This window comes from Mytilus galloprovincialis, chromosome 5 (assembly GCF_965363235.1).
Source record: "Mytilus galloprovincialis chromosome 5, xbMytGall1.hap1.1, whole genome shotgun sequence".
NCBI classification, from domain to species: domain Eukaryota; kingdom Metazoa; phylum Mollusca; class Bivalvia; order Mytilida; family Mytilidae; genus Mytilus; species Mytilus galloprovincialis.
This window is the reverse complement of record NC_134842.1, coordinates 36,553,655-36,561,105: the sequence shown is the minus strand read 5'-3', so window position 1 is coordinate 36,561,105 and position 7,451 is coordinate 36,553,655. Positions and strand designations below refer to the sequence as shown.

The window sequence follows — 7,451 nt, the reverse complement described above, 5'->3', positions numbered from 1 at the left end:
TATATATATATATATATATATATATATATATATATATATATATATATATATATATATATATATATATATATATATATATATATATATATATATATATATATATATATATATATATATATATATATATATATATATATATAATATATATACGGTCAGTCACTGTACATAAAAAAAATGATCAGATATGATTATACGGCCAATGCAATTTGACTTCGTAAATAGCACATCTGCAGTGTATACAAAATTTATATATTCAAGTAGAAACTCCATATGATACCTGATTATAATAAACTTTCTTAGGTCAAACATTCGGTGGAATCAAACAATTATATCATGCTTACAAGGGCCATTTGCCAAAAATACTGGTTTCGAAAACCAAGGTTGTATAAGAACAGAAACAGTTAAAGGGACATATGACATATAGTTATCAAAAGTACCAGGAGTATAATTTAGTACGCCAGACGCGCGTTTCGTCTACATAAGACTCATCAGTGACGCTCATATCAAAATAGTTATAAAGCCAAACAAGTACAAAGTTGAAGAGGATTGAGCAAAATTCCGAAAAGTTGTGCCAAATACGGCTAAGGTAATCTGTTCCTGGGACAAGAAAATCATTAGCTTTTCGAAAAAATTCAAAGTTTTGTAAACAGGAAATTTATAAAAATGACCACATAATTGATATTCATGTGAACACCGAAGTGCTGACTACTGGCCTGGTGATACCCTCGGGGACGAAACGTCCACTAGCAGTGGCATCGACCCAGTGGTGTAAATAGTTATCAAAAGTACCAGGATTATAATTTAGTACACCAGACGCGCGTTTCGTCTACATAAGAATCATCAGTGACGCTCATATCAAAATAGTAAAAGCATTTAAAATTTTATTACTTTTTTACAAAATACATGTAACACATTTAATCTACTCATTTCAACTATCAATTTAATCAAATATAAAAACAGTTAACAGACATCAACAGGACTAGATAAACCGTAATTGCTTAGAAGAAGCACACATGAAAGTTAAAATGAAATACTGAAAAACTGTTTAATACATGAAGTTTTACTTGTTTAGATTGTCATTTTGGTGGTGGACCATACACACTGGCACATCCTTTTAAGAGCTTGAATACTTAAGTAGTGCTGCTGCAGTACTGGTCCAAGAGTGTAGCATGAAAATTCGGCCCTAGGTCTGCCTACGGTGTGATGTCAAATCTATATTGGATAGTATATCAGTCCTTAAACAATTATTTTTCATAAGAAGACTTCAATTTGGAAATTTTAAAGTCCTCCGTTTTAATAATGATAAAATCCGTAGTACATGCTGTGCATGTATCACCTTCGACCAATATTAGCCTTCAGGACTTCGGCCCTCTGCTGGTATTGGTTACTCGGGGTGATACAGAATGTGTTACGGATTTCATCGTTTTCATCGTGTATTATTCTCTATATATCGCTGCTAACGCAAAGAGACAAGAAAAAACACAACTTATAAAAGAATTTAGGAAATTTAATTTGTGAAATTCTCTAAAAGAAATCAAAATGAAAACGTCAACTATTTACAAAATCAAATGTATAACAATAAAGCAAGTAATCAGCAGTTTTGACATATAAACCACATATATAAAAAGGTGCAAACAACTAAGACAAAACAGATGATCAAATACAAGATTCCTTAATAATGTTAATATATCACAATGTTTATATGCATTTTCAAAGAAAATAAAACTTGATGTTTCTTTATTTTACCAGACAAACAGAAGACACTTGCATTGCATAGGACAATTTGATTAATTAACAAGGTTTAGTTTTCAATACTGTCTGTCAATGTCTTTATCTATGCAATCATATGCACTACCTATAAATACACTTATCTTGTATACCAGTATTAAGATAGTGAACGTCAGACGCGCGTTTCGCCTACTCATCAGTGACGTTCTAATCAAAAATCTTTAATAGGCAAAATAATAGGCGAAAAAGCGTGCATAAAAATGTTATTTCCTTTCAAAGTTTTTTTTACATTAGTGTTCTTGTCAAAACTTTCCTCGGTTGTTACCTTTACTCCCTCTTTTTCTCTTATATGACCAGCCAATTTTCTTTCGATTGTTTCCGACATTTGCAGCCTTAAATATATTTGTATTCTTGTGATTATGTTTCTGGTTATTACAAATATTTGTGTTGCCATTTGCGGAATTTTTATTTCCTTCGTTGTTACTGCCGATACTCCAATCACTTTTCTGTTCAGAATGTTCAAAATTTCCTACCCCAATTTCATTTGTAATTGTATTTTTGTTGTCAATATGAGTATTGTTATCTGCTGTATTTCCATCGCCTGTATAATTACTTCCTATGCTCCATTTTTTACAGATTTTCAGCATTCGTTTCCTTCCAAAATGTCTTCCATTTCGCTGACCTTTCATATTTGTATGCTTGCTCTTTTTTGTATTTGTATTGCAAATGTTTTTATTGCCACTTGCAGAGTTATGATCGCCGTTATTGCCACTTCCAATGCTCCACCTTTTCCTGTTGAAAAAACAAGTTTTTATCATCATAATGCAATATATAAATTAAGGCAACAGCAATCTACCAATGTTCAAGTCTCATTTATCACCCAAAAAAGATGCGAAAGATACCAAAGGGACATCAAAACTCATTAGCCAAAAATATACTGACATCGCCAAGGCTAATTATATAGCAAAAAGACCAACAGACAAACAGTAGTACACAAACAAACACAACATAGAAAACTAAAGACTGAGCAACACGAACCCCACAAAAAATTGGGAGTGATATCAGGTGTTCCTGAAGGATAAGCAGATCCAGCTCCAATGTTGCACACTAAGCAGACAAGTAGCTAACAAACAAAAACTTAGGGAAGCGCATACACTCAAATGGATACAAGGGCGGATGCGTCGGTGGGTATATTGTCTCCTATGCGTGTTTGACCAATGATGCGAATCTAACTCTATCAAAATGTCAAAATTAGGCATGAGACACAATCGTTAAAATTGCAGATAACACGACGTTTATTTATCTAAAGATCTGAGACCATTAAAGCACATTGCTAGTGCGTTTAGACACTGGCATATCATATTGGTCAACCAATTCGTGATTGTCACAGAACTATGAAAAATATAAGGAAAATAATTCCTTTCCCATGCTTTAATTTTCTTGAATAACCTTTCAAAATGGGTTTCAAAGTCAAGCTTTGTAGAAAATGTCAAAACCAGGAATATGCCACACAAAGAACATTCTGCAATTGTTAAACTGTGACCCCCCCCCCCCCCTCACCTTTTGTATATTTTTAACATCAATCTGTCGATCTGTCATGAAATATGTCTCTAGTGAGCTTAGAAACTGAAACCCTGTTATGATCCATCAACCCATGATGGTAACTGATAAACATTCAAACTAATAATAACTTTCATTAATATTGAAACATTATTGAGACAACAAAGCCTTGGGCAGATGGTATGCTACTGCTTTATCATGCTTTATCATGCACAGCTGTCCATTCAGAAAACTGAAATCATCTATCTTAAAAAATTCCACGAATATCATTGTAAAAAATATATATAAGTGACACATGACTATCAAATTCATTGTAACATATCTTATTTGAAAGCAACAAAATGCAAAAAGGAGATATAAATACTCAATGTAAATTAATGTATGCTGTGTAAATTGTAGAATTCAAATATAGATTATAGCTTATATTTTTTCAGTAAGGTTTGGATGTAGTGTTTGGTAGAAGGTTAACTAGTATACCAATTATGATCTGAAATGGTCATTTCGATCAGAATGCCCAGAAACTATTGATTTATAAGTCACTTTCTTTCTTTCAGTCAATGTTTTTAATTATCCACTGAGGAAAATCAAAAGTACTGTTCAGACAAATTGCGTGCAGTCGATTAGGAACTCAATGTTCAGCCCGTTCAGTCATTATTAATTAACTGTAAACATTAACAACATACTATATCGTCTTAAAAGGTACTGAACAGTACTTAATTGACTGCAAGCAAAACGTCCGAGTATTACTGAATTTACTGCAGTAGATAAGCCTGAAAGACTTAATATCACGTATTGTATTGTTTTTCATATTTTTCAGATGACTTTAAAACCCAAAATGATCGTTTATCAATAAAACTAATTTAAAAGTGTGTTTTGTTTTTTTCTTTTCGTATTTTGTTTGTCATTGTACCTTGATCGTCTATTTCTCTTTTACTTATGAGGGACGTTTGATAAATCTTTCATCAACTTCTACCACATTCTAACTAGATATGTACAAGTATTTTATCAATTGAAGTTCATAACCATCCGAAAACTAGAATTACAAAATTAATCAACTTTTAAATTTGAAATATACATTTATCTAAATCATCATAAGCATATGTTTTACCTCCGATTACTGATTCGGATATTACTGAATACATTTCTTGTTTTCATTCCGAAATCATTATGTCTGCCATTTATTTTTTCCAGATCTGCATTTCTCTTTTGAATTGCCATTCCTAAAAATTATACAAAAAAGCCGTATTGTGGTATTCATTATTGAAAAACGCAAAACAAAGTGCAAGTTTTTTAGAGTATTTAGTTTTTGATGTTAAAAACATAGAAGCCTCCACTCAAGATCCCCCTTCCCTTCCTGACTCAAGATGGTGACTTTAGGCAATATTGGCAACATTTAATAGACTTCCAAACCGTTTAGTGATCAGTGTTATTCCCTTTTACCGACGCTATGTTATTTATTCATACATCTGTTTTTTTTTTTTCTAAACTCAAATTGACATACTAAATAATGCAAATTGGTCAAAATATCTGTAACAAACGCTGAATCCCAATTTCTTCATATTCAAACAGAGATATTGTGTTGTTAACAATGAGAAAACAATCAACCAGAAACCAAAGGGCAATGGTAATAGTAACTAATTGTTACCGTACAAACTTCAACACTATAGACCAGAACCTAAATCGTAAAGTTAGTTTTAAAAGGCGGAAATTGAAATATGAAATGAAAATACTTGATAGATTTTGAAGATGTTAATCAAGATGTAATTAATACAATTTTCTACTTTGAGAGGGTACTGTACGTGAAGTTTGTCTTAAACATATTATTTAGATTCTCAATATCACTGTTTTAGTAATATGTGTGATTAACGTATACCTTTCATGAGCAAAATAAGTCTCATAAAAGCTAAGGATTGCTTGAAAAAAAATCCCAATATAATTACTGTTTTTGTTGGAATTTGTCAATTTAATATTATCGCTGTCGTGTGTTATGTAACAAAATGTATTTTTCATGTAGGAAAGTCATGTGGGGTTATTACGTTTATCAAAACCACTTCCGTTCGATTATTGGATCAACACTCACATGCTTTTAAAACTGTTGGCTTATTTGCCGAGAAATGTGTCAAACCAGATTGCAGATACTAGCTGTGTTTTTTCTTTGAATTGATAAAGTAAGCATTTATAATGTAAATGTGAGACTTAGTTTATTCTTCACCTCAAAAATTGTATAATCTTCATATTTTTTATGACCAGACGGGTTTATAAAATTTCATATGAGGAAAAAGGGAGTGCTTTTTAAAAATATTTTCTTGACAAAAACAATTATGGCTGTCATAAAAAAAGTACACTGTTGTAATCGTTTGAGGAGGTTATATTTAGAAAGCACACGATTTAGTGAAGTACTAAAGAAAATGTCGTAGAAAATAGGCGAATATCAATGCAGGGTTTTATCGAAAATCGAGATTTTTTCTAATATCTAAATTATAACATATTTTAAATATTTTATGACTAATTGATCTATATCCCAGTTGTGACCATCTAAAAGGAAAAGTATGAAGCCACAATCATTATAACAGCTAAAAGACATCCGTTGTTTTTTTTTTATAAAAATGAAAATGGCATTTTTCCTTTACCATTTCAGGGATTAAACTAATTCGTATGTTTTCTAAATCCTTTTGCCCATTATATGTGAACATAAGACTGCCCATGATATGTAGCCAAAATACAAAACATGATAATGTCATTTGGAAGCCTACAAGTAATTGTACCAATGGACACGATATTACTTTTAAATGGCTCAAGTATGATTTCAAATGAAGAAAAATTCGTTTATTTCCTATTGTACAAAGTTTAATTATTCAATTTAAAAGGTTTACTAACTAACAATTCACCCAATATATCTTTAAGCATTTCATCTCAATAGTTGCATTTTTCTTTTTTCCCAAATCATGAATCTCAACTGAATAAAGGCAACAGTAGTATACCGCTGTTCGAAACTCATAAATTGATAGAAAAAAAATCCGGGTTACAAACTAAAACTGCGGGAAACGCATTAAATAGAAGAGGAGAACAACGACATAACACTAAAATGTAACACACACAGAAACGAACATTAGACAAAATCAGATGAGATTGTCGATATTTCTATCATATAACAGAGTATGTAAACTAGTAGTTTTGATTTATTTTTGTAATCTGTATCCAATGCAACAAGGATACAGATTAATAAGAACAGGTCTTGCTTGTTTCTGAATCCCATTTACCATAAGGTGAATTTATATTGTACAAGAAGCATCTAATTTCATAATAAAATATTGTTTGCACTTAGGATCCAATAAGCAGAAGGAAGAGGTATGCTAAGAGATATATGTAGCCTTAATACTGTAACAATATTTAAAAAAAACTTTCAATTTGATATTAATTTCAATGGAAATGAATAGATGATATACTCCAGTCACATAAGTAGATATATCCTAATTATGATTTCACAATATGTCTTTAAAATAGTCTGCAAAAAAAAAAAAAACCCTTCTGTAAGTGAACGCAAAGTACACTGTTTTGGACAACAACTGTGATGACAATAATCATTTGCAAACAATAAATTCTACACAATAACACAATATAATCAACCAAAAGGGAGATATTTGCGATTTAAGATCGAAGCTAATTTTATGGTCCACCAAAATACATTTCTATTTATATTAATTGTTTGTATACTCTTCTTTGCAGTCAGTGACGTAACAAAAGAATACGTTCATGTATGTCAGATGTAAATGGACACATTTTCAACAAATAGTAAAATTACTTTTATTGAATGTTGATAAGCAACTTTTTGTTTTACTTTTTTGTATAATTTTTAACATAAGTGCCATACCACAGATTGTCAGAAGCAAACAGCTAAATATTACTTCATCCCTCATTATCAATTGTTTTCTAAAATAGAAAAAGGAATACACAACATTAAGATAGCTTATAACTGTTTACCACAACAATACATTTTTAGGTTTGTTGAAAGTGTAATACAAGAGTATATTTTCGAGTTTGTATCACAGTAGCAGTCTTTGTCAGTGGCTGTCGTTTGTTTAGTTTATGTGTGAAATATTTGTTTTTCGTTCATTTTTTTAGTTTTCTCGTTTGAATTGGTTTACATTGTCATTTCGGGGTCT

At 31.0% G+C, this 7,451-nt stretch overlaps 1 long non-coding RNA gene across 1 annotated transcript; it reads right to left on the bottom strand.

Moving 5' to 3' along the window:
- Window positions 1-860: 860 nt before the first annotated feature.
- On the bottom strand, window positions 861-7,225 carry LOC143074469 (uncharacterized). The gene is made up of 3 exons (XR_012977875.1): window positions 7,160-7,225; window positions 4,397-4,508; window positions 861-2,520 (listed from the first exon to the last, which is right to left on the bottom strand). It is a non-coding gene; the product is annotated as an uncharacterized LOC143074469 (long non-coding RNA).
- Between the last annotated feature and the right edge of the window lie 226 nt (window positions 7,226-7,451).